The sequence below is a fragment of the Canis lupus genome, chromosome 15 (genome assembly GCF_003254725.2).
Source record: "Canis lupus dingo isolate Sandy chromosome 15, ASM325472v2, whole genome shotgun sequence".
NCBI classification, from domain to species: domain Eukaryota; kingdom Metazoa; phylum Chordata; class Mammalia; order Carnivora; family Canidae; genus Canis; species Canis lupus.
In genome coordinates, this window is record NC_064257.1 from 55,606,541 (window position 1) to 55,631,795 (window position 25,255).

Genomic DNA, 25,255 nt, shown 5'->3' on the forward strand with positions numbered 1-25,255 from the left:
TGTTGGCAGTGGTGGTGGTATGGTTTCCAGAGAACGACGGCTCTTGCTGACTTCACTGTGAAGTAACAGTGGTAAACGCAAACATTTTGTTGAAGTTCTGCCTATTCAATCACATAACTCCAATTTCTATTTTATTATACTTCAAGATAACTATAAGATGATAAAACACTTTATAATCAGGACCTATGGAGCCATTGTACCAACTCACTACTTCTAATCTCCCAAGGCTTTTTTAGGCTTAATAAAAAAATAGCTTTAATTCAATCAAGGAGGAGAAAGATGTCAAAACACTGTACCAATTTAGATGTGAATTTGGTTAGGTTTCACAAATACATGAAAGATATCTAATTTATTTCCGTGTGTTGAAATGCTTAAGGTATAAAATTATGTTCAGCTTTTAGAGGAATCTGTGTGCGTGGCAAACTCCGAAACCTTGTCCACACAGAGAAAAGGCAATGGCTTTAAAAATTGATTAAAATACACAAATCAAACCAGACATCACCACCTAACACTTTATTTTCACAGTGTTACTTCATTCCTGGCATGAAATGAAATAAAGTCCCCAACATAAATGGTCAACTACATCGACCTAGACATCAATGTCTCTCCTGAACATTTGTCTGCATTAGATGGAAAGCACGTGTTGACTCCTTACTCTGTAAGAGACACTGTATCATTGTTATGGGATACAACATCCCTACCCTGTACTTAGGAGATCAGCACCAGTGTGTCCCAAGAGCTAAGTGGCACTGTGAGCGCGGGCAGTGTCTCACTGCTACCCAGTGCTGATGTACCAGGTCAGATCACTTTGCTTCACTCACTCCTTTTCATTACCTTAGAAAAAAATAATAGTAGTACATTACTGCAGCAAGTGCCCCAAATATAACTCAAATTTCCTTAGGGAAGGTACAAGTTCTCTTTGAATTGGTCCACTAATAGAATTCTCTTAATCTAGTTTTATGAAAGACAATTTCCTTATGGACCGCTGGGAAGATGTCTTGCAAGGATTGGGGATTTACTTGAAACTTTAGGGAAAATTTTCCTTCTAAAGGCACTTCATTGATAGCTTTAAAAAATAGGACTTTCAGTATATTTGAAAAGATAGATTTGGCCCAACTGAGGTGATTGTCTGAAGTTTGAGGCCATCTGTAAAATTCGGCTAAGAATTAAGCAATTTATTTCTCTTGAGATACAAAGTCAAATATCTGAGTTAAAGACTATTCAGTTACATTTTTATAATGCAATGAATGAGAAGAAACAAGAGCGATTAGTTGTCATTGTAATTTCCTAAGATGATAGAAGTATAACAATTTCTTGAGGAAAATTTTAATTATTTGAAAGAAGTTTATATATTACTGCAAGTAGGAACTGTTGCCAATCTCAACAGTCTTATCAAGAAATTTTTACCTTTCCAGTTAATTGGCTAGCCTAAATTATAATAGAAGTCCTGGTAGTAGCTATGACCCCTGAGAAAATACTATATATTGAAAAATAGATGTATTCAAAGGAATAAGTGGAAGCTGGGGAATCTTTGAGAGCCTGTCAACTTGATCATACTTGGCTTATAATGAAAAGATCAAAAGGTGACCATGCTTATAACTTACTTGCAGAGATCACATTTTATAAACACAAAATAGACAAACCTTTGTTCATATAAAAAGATAAACCTCAACACGCACAAATAACAATCACAATCAAATCCCACCAATCACTTCTTTACTTGGAAAAGTTTAAAAACTACAGACAAGGTTGGAGACCCATGTAATACGTATTCCTCTACCTAACACACAGAATTAGCAAAGGTTAATATTGCATAGAACATTTATTCAGCTATTTTTAGATACTTGTACTAGAATTAGTTTATCTTGCGACTGGCCCAGGACGCCACGCAAGTCGGGTATGACCTTTGATCCGAACATGACTAGGTTTTCAAGCTGGTGATTTCCATTATGCTGATTAAAATCTGAAACTCCCCTGGAGGTGCTTCCTTCGTTTAAGGCCGTATAGACATGGTTGGCCCCTGGTGTAACCAATTCCACAGGGTGACTTTAGCTGTGCTCAAGGCTATAGAAAGGTGTCCGTCCTCTTATTCCTGGACTGCCCAGGAACTAAGGTGGCCCATAATCTGAAGATGAAATGGACCGTGGAACTGAGAAAGGATGCTTGGGGGGGGGTGGGGGGGGGCTGATGGGGAGTGTTCAGTCTCCTCTATGACCGCCTACACTCTCTTCCTACAGTGGGACCAAAGCTTTTTATCTTCTCATCTCTTTGTTGCTGCTGTATGGAAATGAAATTGCTTTTGGTACCTTTATTTTGCATCCAGGAAAATTGATCAGCTTTCTTATTCATTCTAAAATCTAGCTATAAATTCTTCTGGATTTTCTAACTACATAGTCATATCATTGGTAAGTAATAGCAATTTTCATACTTTCTTGCCAGTCCTTACTTTTAATTATTATTATTATTATTTTCCTTTATTGCACCCAATAAGAATTCTGGTGCAATGCTGAATGAAGGGGTGACGATAGTCACTGCCATCTTATTCTTTCTATTGAAAGGAGTGATTCTATATGTCACCATTCTTTTTTCTTTTTTGCAGCTACCCTTCTCAGATGAAGGAGTTTGGCTTCATACCTAATCTGTTTGAGGTTTTCTTTTTTCTTTTTAAACATGAATAGTTTTTTTTTTTTTTTTGTATTTTTAACAATTCTTTCTCTTTAGCCAAAGTAATTGCCTTCTTTATTTTCTTTATTCTGTTAGTGTGGTAATTTATGTTATTTCATCTCCTAAGGTTAAACTAACCTTTTATTTGGGGAATAAACTTAGTTTGGTCCCAAATATAAACATATATTTATATAGACGCATACTAATTTCTCATACATTGTTACGTTCGGTTTATCAGTATTTTTAAATTTTTGTATCTTCATTGATGGGAAAGTTTGACTTGTGCTTTTTGTTTTTATACTGTACTTAGTAGTTATCAAGGGAATGCTGAAATATATTTCAGGGGCTCCATGTTGCATCTGATGGCTAAATCTGTGTCTTCCTCAGCCATTCTGGGATTCTCCTATCTGCATTGAGATTAAGGAGCCTAATCTGTAATAGCTCCTACCATTAGCTCTAACCTGGAGAAACCAAGCACCATGGATCTCTCAGTGAAGCTGGATTCCCCTTCATCGGTGGATTCCCTATTGACTTGGAGAGCATGGTAACCTCCAGGTCTTCCTGAGGATAAATATTAGGACTCCTAATTCTCTGAACCCATCCCCTCTTCTCCAGTCTGCCACAGCAGCCCTGCCCTCTTACTTCTTTCAGTACAGGTCACAGCTTTCCCGGCTTCTGGCTCCAATCTAGAAGGTATTACAACTGCTTATGCCAGAGTATTGAATCTTGGGCCATTGAAGGATGCCCCATATTGACAAACTCTTGTTTATCTATCAGGGACCTCCAAGACCTTCTTCATATTCTCCTGGTTCCTGCCAGTACAAGCTAATCAAGTTGCACAGTTTGTTTGGTTTATAATCTTTGCCTCTGAGATAGGCGCATCACTTCTTTCTCTAAGTGATGCTGGAATTTGACTCTACTTATTTTTTGGTGATCAGGAGTGTGAAATAAGGGCCAATGCTGAGAACAAGCACTGTGTCTGCAGTTTTTATCCTCAAATATGAGAAAATAGGCCACTACTGCAAAGGGTTCGAGGTTCTCTATGTATTCAAGGTTCTCAAGTATATCCATTCCACGTCCTGGGGTCCCACTGCTCCCGTAGCACAGCTCTGACTTGGACAGAGACTTACCTGGGCTGAAAATTCAACCTCCTTGAAGTCTTTTCCAATTGTACAACTCAGTCCTATGCCGAAGTCATGGTTTATGTGGCCTTCTGGTTGCAGAAGAGGAAAGACTCTTGAAATGTTGTTTAAAAGGTTCTTTACGGACACCTGGGTGGCTCAGTGGTTGGACATCTACCTTTGGCTCAAGTCTTGATCCTGGGTCCTGGAATTGAGTCCCATATCAGGTACCCCACAAGAGGCCTGCTTCTCCCTCTGTCTATGTCTCTGCCTCTCTCTCTGTATCTCTCATGAAGATTTTTCTATAGATTTTATTTCTAAAATCTTTTTTTTAAAAAAAAAGGTTCTTTAAACATCACACTGAACTTGAAGTTGTTAATTAATGTATCTAAGCCTACCATTCCTCCCTGGCAACACAGGATTTGCAGTTAACCCCAGACCTCCAATTCCATAGTCCTTAGAGTTACCATCCTGCGCCCCCCCACACCAGCCAACCTTTCAAATGCTCAAGAAATTACACTATCTAGTGCGCCCTCTTTCACCTCTCTATCCCACCCCAATCCACCACAAGGGAAAGTCTCTGCAAACGTTATCAATACAGCATTCTCCTAGCCATCAGCATTCCGCCTGCCATTACCAACAATAGGATCCTTTTGCAAACCACTTGAGACTGAGCAAATCCTATCCTTATGGTCTGTTTCATAGTCAAGATTTACTGAGTGAGTTCTCCGAAGAAGGCAAAAGGCAGGTGTGGGGGGGGGGGGGGCGGGGAAGCAGAAAGAAAATATAGTTTCAGCTGGAGACTCATTTCAGCCTGATCTCACGGGAAAACTCTGGAACACATATCACCTAGAGATGATCCCCCCTGCAGTAGGAAGACTGGCCTTTTGTGCCCTGTTGCCATTCAGATGTTGGCTGGCGTACTTCCTCAACCTGAGAACTGTCTTCAATTCCAGAAAGTTCTCTTTTTTAAAGATTTTATGTATTTATTCATGAGAGACACACAGAGACAGACAGAGACATAGGCAGAGGGAGAAGCAGGCTCCACACAGGGAGCCCGATGCGGGACTCGATCCCAGAACCCTGGGATCACAACCTGAGCCAAAGGCAGATGCTCAACCACTGAGCCACCCAGGTGTCCCTCCAGAAAGTTCTTTGACATTTTGTTTTTTTAATACTACACTCTGCTCTATTCTCTTATCCCCGCCCCTGGAGGGTGATACATAAATTTCCAGGTAACCTGGATACAAACATCTGGAACATTTCTTTAGAGAAGGACAGCTATGAGCTACCAGCAGTCAACACCCATGGCAGCCGGGGCATGGGTGTGTGAGTGAATAATAATGACCTGGGCATGGCACTGCAGCCTACGCTATGGCCACACCTCACCACTGTTGTATCTAAATCAGAATCTGTCTTCCTGCAGCAAATTCATATCACTGTGTACCAGCTAATTGACAGTATTTATCAGCATCACCATTTAGCATTTTATTTCATCATCTTTGAACTATGATAGACTTGATTTGGCTCATTACAAAAAGCATAGGTTTAAACTGGACTTAGCTTTAGTTAAAATAAAGGGAAAGAAAATTAAAAAGCATAAATACTATATTTCACAAGAAATCAGTTGCATATTATCAATTACATATTTAGTTTTGAAAGAGAAGAAGATTATTAATCCACATGGTATTTGGGGGCATTGAGGGAATTTTTCTTTCTCTGAAGAGCATTGTACAATTGTATTTTTAAGAAAAATAAAATATCTTCACTAGAGGAGGGAAAAAAGAAAAAAAAAAACAAGGTTACCAAGACACTTGCTACCTCTGCCATATACAGGAAGTCTCTTGCTCCAGAACTATCCTTTCCCAGCTACAATCACCCCCTTCGGTGAGGAAGAGACCACACACACGCAGCCACAACAAACAGAAAATCCCTGCAACTCTGCTATTACACATCTTGAGATCCAAGGCACACTGCTCCAACTACACCCAAAAAATTGGGTGTTCTCCACACCGCCCCTCTGTATGGACATAAAAAGTAGCTCATGGCCCCTGGGGCCTCTGCTAGGACTCCAGCATGGGGACAAAGCTTCACAACTCGGCTTGCCAACAAGACACAGCACAAACAGCAAATGCAGATCTTGTGTGAGTACATCTGACAGGGCATGAATCACTGCCGCAAGCCACTGCGAGGAGCCTGGGAAACATAGAAGATGGTGTCTAAGAGCGCAGCTTTGTCCTCTTCATCCTGGAAGGCACCCTGAAAAGAGAGAGTAATGGGTGGTCAGCACCCATCCACCAAATCCATGTCTGTCCACTCTTGCTACACAGCATCCATCTCGAAATAGCTAAACTTCTAAAGAAGAGAGCATCTGGGGCGAGAACAGGCTGACACCTATGCTTGGGAAACAGGTCTTCTCTATCTTAAATTGCTCAAAATATCTTAATTTTGCCTTCACTCTCAGGTCATAGTTGAGTAGAGTTCCAGGTTGACAATGATTTTACATCAGAGCAGTGAAGCTCTTATTTCACTGTTTTGTCGCTCTGATTGCAGCTGCTGAGAAAACTGTTGCCAATTTAATCATTCTTCCTTTAGAAGTTAGCTGGCTTTTCTCTCTGATTAACTAAGTTTTTCTCTTCTTGATATTCTGCAATTTTGCCATGGTTTCTAATTTATTTTTCTCCTTCCTGTTGGATCATGGTGTACTTCTTCAACCTGAGAATGATCTCCAATTCCAGGAAGTTCCAAGCTATTATTTTTTTTTAATACCATGCTCTGCCTTATTCTCTCTTTTTTTTTTTCCTGGAATTTTATCGGCATATGTTGATGGATCTTTTTATTTTCTCCTCTACAGATCTTAGCATCTCTTTCATATTTTTTGTCTCTTTATCTATGCTTAATTTTTCTCCATTTTTATGTCTTTCCATTACCTTTTTCAACTCTATGATCACACTGTCCACTTAATTAGTTGCACTTTTAAAGTTTCACTTTCTGTAAATTTTATTTCTAAATACTCTTTTTCAGTTTGTTTCAAAAGTTACCTATCATTTTATCTATTGCTTGGCTATCACCCCATATGGTCTGTCAGACATTTCATGTCTACAATATTTGTGCGAGCAAAGTCGCTCACGTGTTGCATTCTCTGCAAGTGCCTCCGTGGCTCTTGTTTCTGCTTGTTTCGCTTGTCATTTTTGGTTAGATAATGGGGGAAGAGTCCTACTGAGCAATTCTGAGTTTTGAATTTTGAGCCCTGTGGGTCTCACAAGTCTAGGACCAACTTTATGTGCTTTTATCTTGGTGCTCTGGGTCACCAGGGGAGTTCAGCTCCAGCCTGCTGCAGACACAGAGCCCACTTCTAGTCCGGATTCCCTTGTCAGGCCCTCATGTCACATCAAATGCCCTGAACTGAGTTTTCAATTCCCTCTTCATTCATTTACCTGAGGAGTCCCCTTTCTTTGGAGCTCAGGTGGATATATGAGGATTTTTAGTTTTTGCTGTTGTTCTATTTTATTTGTAATTTTTATGTATTGAAACTTGAGAAGGATTTCCTTTATCTGCTCAGGATGGCACAGCAATCACAAATATTCTGTTAATGACTTGTCTTTCATATACCGAAGAAGAAAGGAAAAGGGCAGTGTCAGCATCTCTCCGGCAACGTGGTGAAGCAGAATAATGAGCGATAAGCTAATTTAGGTTGCTAACAAGCCATAAGACACTTTTTTTAGTTGAAATTAATTTGTCAGTGTGTGGGTAGGAGATGGATGCTACCTGGAGAAATAAAAGTATCACCATTATTACCTTACTTTCCCTCAATACACCCACAGTTATTCCTGGTAAAATCTTATTTGGGAGGGGAAATAAAAGCCTATTTATGCCGACCACATCTGCAGTTAAAATGCAGCTGTTATACCATCTTATGGTAAAGAAACTAATTTCTTTTTATTCTATGACCAAGGTCTTTGATAAACAAAAAGTTAATAAGAATAAACCCAATAGCTGGAATTCCCTAATAAATTGAAAATTTTTTTCTCACATGGAGAATCCTTTCAGCATCCTGTCATGCTTCAGCCTCTACCTGAGCCAGTTAACAAGAAAGACACCATACAATGCTGCTCCATCCTCACAGAGCCTTGTCAGCCCAGCTCCAAAATAGCTGCTGATCAAGACAAGGCCGGCAACCATGGTGCAGGAGAGGTGCTGAGACCCGGTGCTAACTGCAGAGGCCCTGGTCTTCCTCCTACAACTAACTGCACTGGGACTCCCCCTGGCTCTCTCACGTTGTCTGAGCTGAGATACACAGCTGTACCAGCTGCACATAGACTTCTCTGCGGTATTGAAAACCAAGGAAGAGGCCCAGTGGGAGCTCTCCCTTCACATGACATCAAGTGGGCATTACTAGTTCCCCTTTAAAAAGAAGAAAGTCAAAAAACAGAAGAAGAAGAAGAAGAAGAAGAAGAAGAAGAAGAAGAAGAAGAAGAAGAAGAAGAAGAAGAAGAAAGAGTCAGTAAGTTTGGTGTTTTTTTTTTGTTTTTTTTTGTTTTTTTTTGTTTTTTTTTTAATTTATTTATGATAGTCACAGAGAGAGAAAGAGGGAGAGGCAGAGACATAGGCAGAGGGAGAAGCAGGCTCCATGCACCGAGAGCCCGATGTGGGATTCGATCCCGGGTCTCCAGGATCGCGCCCTGGGCCAAAAGCAGGCGCCAAACCGCTGCGCCACCCAGGGATCCCAAGAGTCAGTAAGTTTGGATACTGATGGGCCCATGTCCCTTCTACCAGCTAGTTACATGTGTATGGCAAGTTATATAAGATTTTGAATGCTAAAGGGTTGTTTATCCTTCATTTTCTTTTTTTAAAAGATTTTATTTATTTATTCATGAGAGACACAGAGAGAGAGAGACAGAGACACAGGCAGAGGGAGAAGCAGGCTCCCTGCGGGGATCCCAATGTGGGACTCGATCCTGTGACCCCAGCATCGCGTCCTGAGCCAAAAGCAGACACTCAACCACTGAGCCACCCAAGAGCCCCTCCTTCATTTTCTATTCTGATTTGGCTTTAATACTGTTGTTTTCATTCTTTGTAGACGTTCACTCAATAGCTCTTCTTTAGTCTTCTAAAAATGCTAGGATCAAGTAAAGCAGTTAAGAGTATATGAAGGAACTAGAAATTAATCTTCCAAAATTAGTTTCTTCAAACAGACAAAAAGCCGAATCAGACCTATAAATACAGAGAACAAACTGATGGTTGCCAGAGGGGAAGCGTAGAGGCAGATGGCAAAATGGGGGAAGGAAAAGGTGAGATACAGATACTTCTGGTTATAAAATGAGTAAGTCGTGGAAATAAAAAGCACAACATATGGAATTTGGCCAATAGTATTGTAATAGTGCTGTGGGGTGATGGATGGTAGCTACATTGTGGTGAGCACAGTATAAAAATGGAGGAGTTGAATCACTACACTGTAAACCTGAAACTAATGTAATATTGTGTGTCAACTATATCAGACTTTAATTTTTTTTAATTAATTCCTTTGTTTTGACTTCAATCAGTTACAAATTCACTACAGATGTGCTGACATTCCAGAAAACTGTTAGCAAATGTAGCTTAGCTACAGCTCTATAATACTAAATTAGGGAAGCCACCATTAACACAAATGCCTTTGCAATTAAATGAAACATTTCTTTTTGTTGTTGTTCATATCAGCCATTCCACGAAAAATTAAGGAATTTTTTAGAGGAAATAGTAGTCCTGATTGAGCGTGGAACTCCACAATTTTTTCCTATAAAATATTTTTCTGTATCTTAAGACTACACTTTGAAGTGACTCTCTCTTCTGGGTAAAACATACTAGAACTTGTAAGTGGGCCATTTGCAGGTGTTTTAGAGTGAGTATGTGTACTCTTTAAAACACACTATTTGAAAATATGTCTCCGGGGCGCCTGGGTGGTTCAGTGGTTGAGTGTCTGCCTTTGGCTCAGGTTGTGATCCCGGGGTCCTGGGATTGAGTCTCACATCAGGATCCCCACAGGAAGCCTGCTTCTCCCTCTGCCTATGTCTCTGCCTCTCTCTCTGTCTCTCTCATGAATAAATAAATAAAATCTTAAAAAAAAAAAAAAAAAAAGAAAGAAAAGATGTCTCAACTAAGCTAGAACTCGATTGTTTTGGAAATCTTTTATTTATAAGTGGATTTAACTGTCCTGTGACTCTTTTTTTTTTTTTTTTTTTTTTTTTTTTTTTTTTTTTTGTCCTGTGACTCTTATATTAAATTTTACCTCCTTGAAATGTGTACAACTGATTGACTAAGAAGTCTTCAACAGATATCAGTCAGAAGTTGGTCCCCTACCTGATTATTGATTCAAGTTGGATGGCCAACTTCAAGAAAGCACTGCATTGGATTTGGCTATATTTAGCATCTATGACTCAGAGGTGGTTCTAGAGTAAGAAAAACTTCTTCATTCCAAATTCTAAGTGCTGGGGTCAGTTTTGAGGTCTCACTTATCTCACAGAGCTTACCTTCCAGTGTGAGAAACAGAAAATAAAGAAGCAAACAAAGGAACCATACACACCCAGATCCCCCCCCCCACACACACACACACACAAAACAAGGGTGTCAAATAATTCTATGATCTAAGTCTAACGTATTGTGATGATGAAAAGACAGATGAGAAGGAAGGGGCTATTTGAATTGGCTGAGCAGTGAAAGACTTTCTGAAGAGCTGCTGTTGTGCGGAGGCCTATCAGGAAGAAGTCAGCCATGAGAAAATCCAAGGGAAAAGTATTCCAAAAAAAGTGAAGTGCAAGAGCATAGGCCCTGGAGCAGAATCAAGCTTGGAACAATAAGCAATAGAAAGAAGACCCATGTGAATAAATTATGGGCATAAGGGAGTAGAGCGTTACAAATGGAAACTGGACAGGTAGGCTACAACAAAACCATGCAAGGCCTTATACACATCAGTGAGCCCTTTGAACTTGACTTTAAATGTAACAGAAAGTCATTTGGGGGTTTTAAGTAAAAGATCTTGATTGTCCTGATATGACCCCAATGCAAATTAGAATCAACTATAATCTTTTGATTTCTGTCTTCTTCTTAGCATTTATGACGACCTGTGTTTATCTGTTTCTGAGGCATCTTTTTCCGTTTTAATCTGCCTTCTCTTTGTGAACTCTGTGAGGGTAGGGAAGAGACCACTTTGTTTGCCATGGAATATCTAGACACTAACAGAGAGCCTACCGCATGCACGATGGGGACTCAGTACATGTGAGTGAGTGGCCACATATTAAATGTTTATTTCCGATTCTTTATAAGGCCACAGGATACGGAAATAATCCTCTCCATGTAGTAACTTTAAGGTTGTTGTACCAGGTGAGTCAGTTCCAGGCGTTATCCCAACTTTCTCAGCACAATTGTGTCCACTGAGCTTAAAAAAAGACACATTTTCATGTATGTTTTAATATTTGAAATCTGTGTGCTTACTTCTAATAAAACACAGAGAACCCAAAGAATAAAAATATTCTCAACCCAGAAACAGTATCAGGAGCTCTGCAGGCAGGATTTCAATAGCTATTGTTTTATATAGTAGGAACTCTGTAGTGGTTTCTGTTGAAAGCTGCAGTTCAGTAGATTGAACAGTGTAAAACTGCATTAGTAAATAAAAGAACTAAAAAGGTTTTATGACCACTTCCTTCAAGTAATTCTGTCCTGGGTAGAACCATTACAGCCTGAAACCCTGAACCAATAAACCCACGGTAGTTCTGTTCAAGGGGAGGATCTTTCTGTTCTAAAAGTATTTAGAATTTTTCCAGTGAATCAAACCTGTGTATCCCTTCCTAGAAAGACGGCATTATAAGAACCATCTCCAGGGCCACTGCCCAGCCTCCCTCCTCCAGTGACTGCGTGCTGACTCCATCCAGACCTCCAATCTACGTGGCTATGTCTGTGTGTTTCAAGGTGGGGATGGAGCATGCTTTTTCAGTTCCTGGTTTTATAAGTACCACCAGGTCATATTTGAATTTGCCAAGGGTGACCACCAAAAAACAAGTAACAGGGAGGGCATAAGAATAGGCACATAGGCATTTATCTTCTATGGTTTTATGGAGAGAGGGAGCATTTTTATCATCAAAAACATATCAGTTGAAATTCTCTTAGAATCACAATTTTCCATTTGTCCACTAGAATCAAGACAAATTCAGTGGAAGAGGTGATATGCTTCCATATGTTCACATAGTCTCACAAAGGGGTAAATAATCACCTGATATCATGATGTCTGAGCCTTCCCTGAAAGGAAGTGTAGCTATGGAGGAGGGGGTATCCTGAGTCTCTAAAAGACGATCTACGTGGGATAAAGGAAAGTTTGAGGACAGGAGAGCTGGTGTCACTCCCTCATGAATTTCCTGGGATCGTCTCCACTTAGAAGTTACCCTTTCTTCATAGAAATAGCAGCATAATAGATTTCTCGGGAAAGGAGATAAAGCAATATAAATGCAAGAAAATAAAGAAAAATCATCATATAGAGATTACCTTAGGCACAAGATCATTGGACTATTTCATTACCTTCATGTTAAAAGGAAAACTTGGAACAAGGATTTTGAAAAGAAGTCTGTCTTGTGATATGTATTACTTTTCTCCTTGATTCAATTTGTCCTTTGGAAATGAGTATAAGACTATTCATTAAATAATCATAAAATGTTGTTCAGTTCCTGTTACGGGACAGATGCTGGGCTTGATACAGAAGATACAAAGATAATTAAAATGAATATCCTGCTCTCAAGTTCTATACTGACTAGTGGGGAGAAGGCAAATTTACTATTGTGATATAACTCATCTCCTTAAAAGCAGAAACTTTTTATATTCTTGTTCAATTCTCTATCCTCAATGCCCACATTGGTCAGGCCTACAGTATCTGCTCAATAAACATGTGCTGGATGTTGAATGAATATGATCACTGCTATAATGGAAACAACACTAACAACTGCACCCATAATGGCATTTAGATTGAGACTTGAAGCATTGATAGGAAATTGCCAGATAGGCAGGCAGCAAACATAGAGAGGGTATTCGTGACAGAGAGGAGTTTGCCCAGGGGCAACTCCTGGCAAACTCTCACAAGAGTGTGAGAGAGCATAGTATACTTAGGAATACAAAGGGGTTTGTAGGGAGGAAGCATTAAATTAAGAAGAAAGAGTGGCAAGAGATGAAATTAGAAAGGTAGGGAAGAGCCATATTGGGAAGGGCCACGAGATTCCTAAAAAAAAAAAAAAAAAAAAGACCTGAAATTGAATCTGCACATGATGAAAAATACTGAAAAACTTTGACCAAGAGTAATATATGGGGCACCCAAGTGGCTCAGTCAGTTAAGCAACCAACTCCAGCCGTGATCTCAGAGTCATGGGATTGAGCCCCATGTCAAGCTCTGTGCTAAGCAGCTTGGGATTCTCACTCTTCCTCTCCCTCTTTCCTCCTGTGCTTGCTCTCTCTCTCTTTCTCAAAAAAATCTATCTTAAAAAATAGTAATATATAATGGCTTATATCTATTAAATGTAACAGGCAGGAAAGAGAGATGGGTGAATCAGAAGGTATCAATACTCAAGGTCAGGAGATCAGTTAGGAGCTACTGCAATACTTGTAATAGACCACAAGGGCCTGAACTGGGGCATCGCAGATGGGAATAAGATGAGCGGAGGAAGACCACAGCATTTTTAGGTGAGACCAAACAACTCGGAAATTTGATCTGGAAATGAAGAACGAAGAGAAAGCTAGAATTTTTTTCTCTGATTTTGGCTTGAGTACGGGGTATATTGTTGTGCCATTCACGAAAAGAAGAAATAATAGAGGACCTACACCAGAGATAAACAAATCTGACAGTGTATCAAGATCCCATTCTCTACTGATGAGTGGAGTGTGAAATTTATTGCGCTTGGCATGATATTGTGCTTGACATGAATATACCCCTAAGGCCATGGCCACTTTGCCCAACTCTCACATGTGTTTTCCTGGTCAATATAAAAGGGCTCCTATATCTGCAGCAGGTTTTTGCTCAATTCCAGGTCAATCCTGGATACCTGCTACAGTCTGCTTGTCTGGAATCCCGACATGTTTTTTTGGCAAAGAGCGTCATTTCTCTATCTCAGCCACTGTGGGGAAGTCCTTTGTTGTTACAAAATGACACAACCTCTGCTCCTCCTTATGACCTGCTTAGGAGGACAATCATGGTACACTCAAGAAGTCCAATCACTTGAATATTGACATTAAACAATATAAATTCCAAACTGTGAAACATCACTTGAATACGACCTGGGTTGTTGGTCACCTCTCTTAGGTACAGGTCTATAACAAGAATATGACCCATGTTCTCCAAACTTTCACCACAGAGGTATTTCATATATCAAGTTCACACATAGAATGGAAAAAAAATTCACAACTTGACAGTCCTAGAAGAAAAAACTTAGTCCTGAAAAAAACTAAAAAGTTGCATCAGAATGGCCTCAAATTTCAAATAATGAAGGAAATATCACATTAAAAAAATTTCTAGTTAATAACTAAAAATAATCCCAGTCATCTATGTATATGCATGATTAATTTATTGAACTTCTTGCTATATTCTAGCTTGACTTCGTTTGACATGATTTTGTGACTAATATAATTTTTTATCATAGTTATCAATTTGATCCAACTGGACTGGTGCTTTATAAATAAAGATATCTATCAGAATCTCCTGAGAAGCTTTTTTGTTTGGTTTGCTTTGGTTTAGCTGTTTCAAAATACACTACTTCCATGCACTAAGCCTCTGAAGGTAGAGTCTGAGTACATGAACTTTTAAGTTTCATTTTGATATTATTTAAACTTATAAGAAAGCTGCGAGAATCGCATAAAGAACTGCTCTATGCTCTTTACTCAGAGTTTTTGTTATTTATTGCTGCAGAATAAACACTTCAAAAGGTGGTGTCTTAAAAAAAAAAAAAAACAGTTATGTTTTAGCTCACAGACCTGGCTTTTGGCAGGTGTGAGAAGGCAGGCTTGCCTCTCTGCTCTTGCAGCACCAGCAGTATTGGCTCAAGTGCCTTTAACTGCAAGATGGGTTTTCCTTTGGCTAATTAGTGTCTCTAGGAGCTCAGTGTTTGGCTAGGGCTGAGACCTGGGGGCCTCCATTCCTTTCCAGGGGGCCCTATGACACAGGCTTCTATTGGGGCTACTTGGGCTTCCTCAGAGCATGGCAGCTGGGCTCCAAAGAGGGGGCATGCAAGAGAAGCAGGCAGCAGCTGTATTGCCTTTTACTATCTAGCCTGGAAAATCATACGTATCACTTCTGCCCACCCAAATTTACAGGGGAAAATAAACCCTTTGTACTAATAAAAGAACTATGAGATGAAAGGTATTATTGTCAGTATTTTCATAAAATACAGTGCTTCACACCCAGAACCACCAATTATTTACATTTTGCCCTGTTTGTTTTATCATTGTCCCTAACTACCTATTGATGTGTTCATTTATCTCTACATAGACATAGATATAGAATATCTATCTATATATAGACATATATTTAGGCGTATTTCCTAAAAACAAGGGCATTATATTATATCACCACAGTAACTTTATTTACCACGGTAATTTTATTACCAAAATCAGAAAATTTAATATAGATAAATCACTGTGATTTCATCCAGAGTCCACGTTTAAATTTTATCAATTATTTCTTCCCCCTCCTTTCAAATCAATCTGTAAGGGATATATTCAGGCATGTGTATTTTTTTCAAATCTCCAAAGATGTTTCTGGTGGGTGGTTTTAGTCTAGAATAACAAAAATATTTGGAGACAGGCAGTCCCAAGTTCAAATCTCAGCTTTGTCATTGATCAGAAGCACAACCTTTGGCAAAGCACTTTGGCTCTCTCTGCCTCAACTTCCTCATTAATAACAAAAAAAAAAAAAAGGGAATATTATGGACTGTATCATAGAATGAAGAAAAAAAATGTAAGGCACCAGCCTCTTAGCAAATGTTAGTTTTGTCTCTTTCACTCCTTAAAATTCCCAAATGCTCTCATCGAATGGTGCTGTGACAGGGTCTATCCTACCTTTGCTCTGCTCCACTTTAACTGCACAGGGATGCGATTCAATAGAAATTCAACCACGCTTTCTCAAGGCTGCCGTCACTTATGTGGGGCGTGTTGTTTTGAGTCTATATCATAAATTAGAACCCATATGAGTCAGTTAGCTTTTGTCTTGCTCCCTGCTCTCAGACGACACCAGCTTCCTTGCATTCAAAAGCAACAGGGGAAGTGGCAAAACTAGGTAGTGTGAATGGCACGGAAATCATGCCTGTTCTCGCCCTTTCTGTGCTTATCAAATAGCTCCATCCCCCAAACAGGAAGATAGTTTTTCATGGTGCTATTCGATAAGTACTAAAAAGGAACCACAAGCAGGACTTCCTCATTGGATCTTTCATTATTACCATTCAAATGTAAGCTAAAGAAAGAAAATTCTTACTGCTTTTTCTTTCTTACTATTAAATATGCCCCCAGGATACCTGCTATCAGCTCTGCTATTTCATCAAATCTCATTAGAGTTCAATGCGTTTGCTGGGCCAGAGATTTCTTTCAAGGTGACTTTATTAGCTTTTACAGCTCTGGTTGCTTTCTTTCTCCCTTGATGATGACATCACTAAATAACCCTTTTAACAATATATAAACATTTTAGTTAAGAAGTCCCTAAGCAACTTGGTCCAGTTTATCAACGGCCACCAGATTTTTGAATGCCTTTGATCTATTATTTAATCGTGCTTTATTGGGATTTTTAAAACCCTGGTAAATAATTCCTGGCACATTGCTTCAGTCTGGTTTTAATAAGGATGAGTCCACTCACATGCATGTTTAGATTGCACAATACATAGCAACAAACTCGGGCTCACCGCCAGGCTTCATCGCTGGAGACACAGGGATCCATGGGACAAACCTGACTTCTGCTTGTTGTCATAAAGGACAACATAGATAAATGTGACAGAACTGGTCCTAATGTCACTAACAGATCCCCTTAGCAGTGAACCAAAGAAAAATCAGGCCAATTTTTTTCACCTAAGTATGTAGATTTTAACGAGGTGGGTATTATTGTCAAAGCTGGTCCCGTCTACAAGCCAGAGATCTCTGTGTCTTGGCTAATTTCACAAAGTCACAAATTGGTATCAAAAAAAAAAAAAAAAAAAAAAGAACTCAAAAGACCTGAACTTTCACACACACACAAAAAAATCACAGGATCAAGTCAAAATGTGCCAGCTGGGGCTTTGAGGACTATTGTTTTTATTCTGTCCTCATGTATCTTGAGGCAGTAGTCCTGCCTTTGTCCTGAACACAGTGCTGTTACATACAGAAGTCAGTTTCCTCTCTTAGCATCCAAGCACCAAGCACCGGCAGGATAGCCTAAGGCATCCTTGCGAAGACCCACAGTGGTTCTTTTATCCCCATCCTGGGTCAGGTTGCACACCTCAGTTAGTATTACAGAACTAATAATTTGCTTCACTAAACTGAAGGTACGCTCGCTGCATGCTTGAACTGGAGAGGTTAACTGTTTTTGCAAAGCTGGTCATAGCTTAGCATTATATTTATAAACGATGTGTTTCTTCTGAAAGGAGACTAATCCTTTTACAGGTAAAACTGTTTTAAAATTTAAAATGATTACAACTTTTAGCCATGATCAATACTACAGAGTTTAAGCCATCTGCAATATTGTGAAATATTTATCATTAGGTAAAGCCAGTTGAGATTAAAATAATTCACCAAGTGCTAAGTGTAAGTTTATTCTAGTGATCAGTTAACTAGAAGCTTGATATTTTAAAATTCCAAAATTTTAATTCCATCCAGGACATTTTTAACAATTACATATGACTTTTTATTTATTCTTAGTTACACCATAACAGTTGGATTATATAGACTCACAGAAACAAATAAATAAGTATTTTATTTGAGCCACTTACTTTTTCTTTGAATGGCTGCAATTCTTTTACTAACCTGCAAACCCTAGAATATTTAGTACATTATAGTAAGAAAGAAAATTAAAATATAAGGAAAGTTATTTTTTCTTTCTTTATCTGTTTTGAAGGTTTTTCTCTAGCCATTGCAAAATCATAACATAATAGATAATTTGCTAAGCAAAAGCAGTGCCAAATGATTCTCCTAAATTGCTTTTACTATCAAAAAAAAAAAAGTAAATTCTAACTCTTACATTTTAAATAAATGAATGTTTAGACTCAAGCTGATTTAGTCACATGTGAGCAACTTTATACTAAAGACAAAGTTTTGAAATCTTGACTAAGGCAAGCTACCATTGCAGCTATGAATTTAACTATCCAGAACAGTCTGAGGGAAAACACAAATATTACATCAGTCAACTCTAGCTTTCAGATACTATAAAATTTTAAGGCCAGAAAACTTTTATATTTACAAGAAATGTTTTGAAAGTTAGTGGAAGCTCTAAAATTCAAGAAACATTATATTGAGATTCAAATTGCCCTGTGGCTAAAAGGGGCAGGCCTTTAGAACTTTGTTCCTCAATGTTTGCTAGATGAGCTCATTCCCTGCTCTGGATAGACCAAACAAGCTGCTAGCAGATTGCATTCTCTCTTCTAGAGAAGCCCCAGAATGTCTGCAATGTCCATGGGCTTCTTCAGCTCATGGAATGTGATGGAATCACAGCTCATTGGACGTCTTCAAAAGAAGCTCATCCATAGGGTGGGCAGTAACCTATGAGGTAATCTGATGATAGCAGTCTGCCAAGAGCTCAATCGAGTCTTGTAATTTTTTTCTTTTTGGATGTGCACTCATATTACTTGCAAAAGTAATAAGCACAGCTGGTAGTTTTAAAACATCTTAGATGACCCTCATCTCTTAGACAAAATAAGACACAGCACCTGAGTAGCCACGTAAAGTAGGTGCCTCTGCACTCCACAGCAAGGGAATCATCACCACAGCAAATCTTTTCTCCTCAATTTATTACCATTGGTGATAAAAGACTTAGTCATTTGGTATACAGACTTGGTGCATAGAAAGAAGATATATGCATGAAATATGTACATTATAAAGCAATAATATAATAAAAATCAGTCAAGCCATCCCCCAACCAGAAATAAAACATATTTGCTTCTATTCATGTGTATATCCTCATCCCATTTCCCTGCTTCCTGTCCAGATCAGCACTAATCACTATCCTAAATTTTGTGTTTATCATTCCCTTAATTTTTTAAAACCTTTTGTCTCAAATATATGCATGCATTCACCATTAAACATTCACAAACCACTTAGATGGTTATTTTATTATCATGATTTTATCTTTCATCGTGTTAAACTTCCACAATTTATTATCAACTCTATTTAAAACTATCATTTTGGGGGCACCTGGGCGGCTCAGCAGTTTGGCGTCTGCCTTTGGCTCAGGTCGTGATCCCGGGGTCCAGGAATCGAGTCCCACATAGGGCTCCCCGCATGGAGCCTGCTTCTCCCTCTGCCTGTGTCTCTGCCCCTCTCTCTGTGTCTCTCATGAATAAATAAATAAAATCTTGAGAAATGAAACTATAATTTTCATAATAGAAAACGATATATATCATGATCTGTGCTTCCATGAACTTTCTTCTAATTGTTCCTGGTGCATAGGTACATAATTTTCTCCATGGCAAAGCAATGAGTGAAATTGCTGGGTTGTACTACATGCAATATTTCTGCCTTTCAAGATAAATTGCAGAGGTTTTGAAGTACAGAAGAGTGCTCTTCCTGGTAGATGCAGAAATAATATTATCAGGGATCCAGAGATATTGCCAGGTCCTGAGATATTCCCATTTCCGAGGGCTGGCTATGTGGCATGGGGCACCTCCACCAGTGAAGAGTTGAATAAAAATGGTGGTGTCAAAAATAAGTATTGAATTTGCAGAGAACCACATCAAATGGTTTCTCTGCAGATATGAAGGTTATTGTATTTTTTCCTCTTTCTGTAATTTTGTGGGGAGTTATTTTCTATATGTTAAAGCAACACTGCACTCCTTCCCAAAATAACTGTAAATGTGATGAGTTATTTCCTTGAGGATTCCTTCATCTACACATACGTAGCAAACTGGACTTTAAGTTTTCTTTTTTGAAATGTCCCGGATAGGGTTTGGTATCAATGTTCACGTTGGCTTCATAAAAGGAGTTGGATGTTTTCTTTTTTCTCTATTCAAGGAAAGATTTGACGATATTAAAAGAGTCTTACCTCAATGTTTAGAAGATTTTATTACTGAGTTGTGGGCCTGGAGTTTTCTTTTAGGGAGGTTTTTGTTGTTCCTGCTTTATCACAGTTTAATATCTTTAACAGAAAATAGACTGTTCAGATTTCCTATTTTCTCCTGTTTTAGTTTATATATTTCACCTAAGTTTTCAAATTTTTTGGCATAAAATTGTACATAATGTAATTTTTTAATATCTGTGAGATCTTGATATTGATGATTTTTAACTTCCTTAATTTTTTTCTTGATCAGTTTTGCAGGTTTTTTCTTTATCAGTATTAGTAATACTGATTTTCTCTGGCATTTGTTTTCAATTTCATTAATTTCTATTCTTTTTCTTAATATTTTTCCTTTCTTCTATATTGTTTGAGTTCATTTCACTGGTTTTAATCTAACCTATTGGGATGCCTATTTAATAAAATTTCAGACTTCTTTTCCTTCTAATATGTACATTTAAGACTATAAATTTCCCTCTTAAGACTGTTTTAGCTGACTCTTATGTTTTGATGTCATATTTTTATTATCCTTTATTTTTAATATTTTATAATTTTTATTGTGATTACACCTTTGACATGTGGATAATTTAGAAATGTATTGCTGCTTTTTCCATTCTGCCTAGTAAGGAGTCCATATGCCACTGTTCTGTGTTTCCTTCATAACCAAAAGGGAAGCTCTGATGGACCTTGATGTCCTGCAAATGAAGGAAAAGATGTCTTCAAATCACTTACAGGAGAAATCCATTTGGGTGGCACCAACCTTGACTTCCAAATGGAACAGTACATCTATGAAAGGAGAAGTGATGGCATCTACATTATAAATCTGGAGAGAAGGCACCTGGGTGGCTCAGTCGGTTAAGCATCTGCCTTTGGCTCAGATCATGAGCCCAGGGTCCTGGAATACAGCCCTGCTTCTCCCTCCCTCCACTGGTGTGTTCCCTCTCTCCCTCTCTCTCATAAAATAAATAAATTTTTAAAAATATTTTTTAAAAAATCTGAAGAGAACCTGGGAGAAGCTCCTGTGGGCAGCCTTCCAATGGTTACTGGTCCCAGGGCTGACCACCAGTCTCTCAGAAAGGTGTCTTACATTAACCTGACTGACATCGCTTTGTGTAACATAGACTCTCTTCGGCAACATGTGGACACTGCCACCCCCTCCAACAACATGGGAGCTCACTCAGTGGTATCATATGGTAGACGATGGCCAGGGAAGTTCTGGGCATGTGTGGCACCATCTCCAGTGAACACCCAAGGGGACCGTGCCTGATTTCTACTTTGATGGAGATCCTGAACAGATTGAAAAGGAAGAGTAGGCTGCTGCCAGAAAAGCTGTGACCATGGGGGAATCAGGGGGTGAACAGACTGCGCCAGCTTCTGAATTTATTGCTATACAACCCAAGGTCACCAGCTGGTCTGAAGGCCTGTGGATGCCCCACATCTTTTCAGCAGCTCCCTATTAAAGACTGGAGCACTCAGCCTGCCACTGAAGACTGGTCTGCAGTGAATGAATAAGAACAATCACTGAGTGGTCTTGAGCTGTTCTTTTACAAAATCTTTTTTTAATCTATCTTTTTTATATTGATATGTAGTTGATATGTTACATTAATTTCAGGTGTACAACATGGTGATTCAACAAGTCTACACATTGTATTCTGCTCACCACAAGTTGTAGCTACCATCTGTCACCATACAACATTATTACATATTCCCTGTACTGTACCTTTTATCTGCATGACTTATTCATCCATAAATGGAAGCCTTTATTTCCTGCCTTCCTTCACCCATTTTGCCCAACCCCTCATCCCCTCTTCCCTCTGGCAACCATCAGTTTGTTCTCTGATTCTGCTTTTTGTTTATTCACTTGTCTTGTTTTTTTTTTCTTGAGTCCATGTATGAGTGAAGTCACATGGTATTTGTCTTTCTCAGTCTGACTTACTTCTTCCAGCATAATACCCTCTAGGTCCATTATGTTGTTGAAAATGGCAAGATCTCATCCTTTTTATGCCTGCATAATGTTCCATTGTGTATATATATCCACATATTCCTTATTCATTTGTCTCTTCATGAACACTTAGATTGCCTCCATATCTTGTTTATTGTAAATAATGTTACAATAAACATGTGTGCATATATCTTTTTGAATTAATATTTTCCTTTTCATAAATAACTGATAGTGGAATTATTGGATCATACGGTATTTCTATCTTTCACAAATTCTTAAACAGAAAATGGAAATAAGGGTCATGGGGGGAAAAGAAGCTTCTAAAGAAAAATCATTTAGGGACTTCCTCACTCTATTTTTATTATCCATTTCTAAATTAATTCTACTGTGTTCAGAGAACATACTTTGACTTAATAGTTGGAAAAGTTGTTGTGACTTCATTTAAAGCCTAAACATATGTATTTAATTTTGGTAAATGCTCCATGTGAACTTGAATAGAATATTCATAATACATATATTGAGTGCTATGATTTAGCAGTATGTTTTACACATGCACACACACAGTAAAATTAATCATATTTTTTTTTAATTTATATATATACTGACTATTTTGTCTATTGTATCAGTTCCTAATGCAGGTATTTTAGTTCTTCTATGGTCTTGGTTTTGTCTACGACTTCTTTTATTCCAGCAGCTTTGTTTTACATGATTGGAGACTATGTATACAAAATTAGGAGTTTTATTATTTTTAGTAATAATTTTTGCTCCAAAGTCTACTTTGTCTATTACTAGTGTACTTTTGTCAGCTTTCTTTTTGTTGACGTTTGCATAGAATGACTTTTTATCCTTTTGCTTTAAACAGGGCCTTATATCTGAGATATATTACTTGTTAGTTTCTTTGAAATATGATCTGACAATCTTCGTTCTAGTGTGTTTTCTCTAGAATAGAGAAATAATTTTAATTAAAACATTTGGGTCATTTACAGTTAATGTAATACTAAAATATTTGAGATTATGTCTACACTCTACTCTTCTTTTTCTCCTATTTTGCCTTGGCCTGTTGGCTAAATCTAGCCAGCCCTAGGCCAATGCTGGCCACATTCATTGTTTACACATTCCTTTCAGCTGCTTTTGTACAACAATGTATCAGAGCTGAACTAAGAGCTAAGCAATGAGCTGTTTAACTGTAGAGTAGTATTCTAATACATGAGAAAGTTTTCTGAAAATTCTTTGATACATAGAATCTTATAGAAAGTAAAATATTTGTAGTACCCATATACAACAAAGGTCTCATATCCAGAACTCCTGAAACCAATGTTAAAGAAAGGAGATAAGGAAAGAAACCCCAAAATAAAATGAACAAAAAATTTGAACATGTATTTCATGAATAAGGATATCCAACTTGCCAATAAGCATATAAAATATGTATTCAACTTCATTAAACATAGGAAAGTACACATTATAACCACAATTCTATAAAGCTGTTCTCCTAGAATGTCTAAAATTTTGAGTCAGAAAATAAGTATTAGCAAGGCTATAGAGCAACCAGAATTTCTATACACTGCTGATAGGAATATAAATCGATACAATCACTTTGAGAGCTTTTTGGCAGTACTTACTGAAACTAAACATATACCCACCTTATGGCCTAGCAACTCTACACATACCCAACAGAACTTCATGTACCTATTCACTAAAAGATATGGACAAGAATGTTTTTAGTAGAGCTATTCATAATTGCAATTAAACTAAAAACTAGCAGTATGAATAAATAAGTTGAGCTATTTTTTCCATAGTGAATACAAATACAATGAGAAGGAGCAAACTACAGCTGCACACAAAAATGAATCTCAGAAACATAATATTGAGTGAAAGAAGCCATACAAGAAAGAGTGTGTGTTCCATTTGTGTAAAAGTTCAAAATCGGGCAAAACTAATCTATGCTACAAGAAGACAGAAAATAGATTTCCCTCTGGAGGGGTGTAGTGACTTGGAGGCATTTGGAGAGAATTTCTGGATACCAGTAGTATTATGCTTCTTGATCTTGGTGCTGGTTACAAGCACATTTAGCTTCTGAAAATTCACCTACCTAGACAATTATGTTCGGTGTGCTTTCCTCTATTATAGTATCCTTTGATATCTTTTTAATTTTATGGATATTAATTGAAGAGTACACTTCTAGATTTAGTAATTAAGAAATAATGTGTGATTATTTAAATGGAAAAGTTTAAGTGTATTTTTACTATGCAAACTAGCATATTTAGTATAGTACAGAGCAATTATCAAAGCAAGTGCTTATGTCTGACAGAGTTTCCCCCACTTCACATTTCTTTTCTTTGCTGCATTATTATACAGTAAATATTTGCTTTTGAATATGAAAGCCACATGCTCAAGTTGGAAAGAATAAAAATTTTTATTTCGTCTCCTTTGTGAGAAACCAAATGTCAATCAGAATAAATTAAATGAAATTAAAGTTTGTGGATAGGGAAAATCTTAATTCCACTGTGATTGTGGAACACATATTTGAATGCCTTCCTTTCTAAAGTATATGTCACTAAACTAAAATTACTTATACTGTATAAATTTAGGACCCACAGATTCTGTAAACTGTACTCGAAAATATTTAAAAATTAAGGGGCATTGTGTGAACGAGTATATTCCTCAGTTCATAATTCATAGGAAAAAAATAAGTGTTTCCTCTTTGAAATAATTAAAGTGGAGTGCAAAGACTCTAGATCCCCTTATTTCTTTACACTATACAAAAGTCAATATCTATAATGAACAGACAATAAGCAATGAAAGAAATTGTTGATTATTAATGGTGGCAAAATTCCTATGACCAGAGTTAAAAACTTTATATAAAGTTTATTATTACTTACCTTATAATATTATTTTCTACACAGATTATAACCTTCTAAGGGAGCATGCTTTCCTATTATCTTACTCCCTATATCTTCTTAATGTCTGCTCTTCAGTGGGAAGCGAACATACCATGAATTTCCATTATCACAAAGCATTCCCTAGAGCCCCATTATAGTCAATCCCGTCCCACAACCCCAAACCCTGTAACTACTGGTCTGCTTTCTATCACTATAGTGGTGCCTTTTCCACAATATCATATCAGTGAAATCACAGACTATGTAGTCTTCTGTGTCTTACTTCCTTCACTTAGCATATTTTTGAGATTCATGCAGGTTGTTAAACATAACATATCAGTAGCTGGTTCCTTTTTATTCCTGAGTAGTGTTCCATTATATGAATTTATCACATTTGTTAACTCAGTCACAAGCAAAAAGACATTTG

The 25,255-nt window shown here is 37.9% G+C and overlaps 1 long non-coding RNA gene across 1 annotated transcript; it reads right to left on the bottom strand.

The window, feature by feature from the left end:
• Positions 1–5,375: 5,375 nt before the first annotated feature.
• Positions 5,376–10,208, bottom strand: LOC125752554 (uncharacterized). Its single transcript, XR_007402374.1, has 2 exons — positions 10,122–10,208; positions 5,376–6,044 (listed from the first exon to the last, which is right to left on the bottom strand). It is a non-coding gene; the product is annotated as an uncharacterized LOC125752554 (long non-coding RNA).
• Between the last annotated feature and the right edge of the window lie 15,047 nt (positions 10,209–25,255).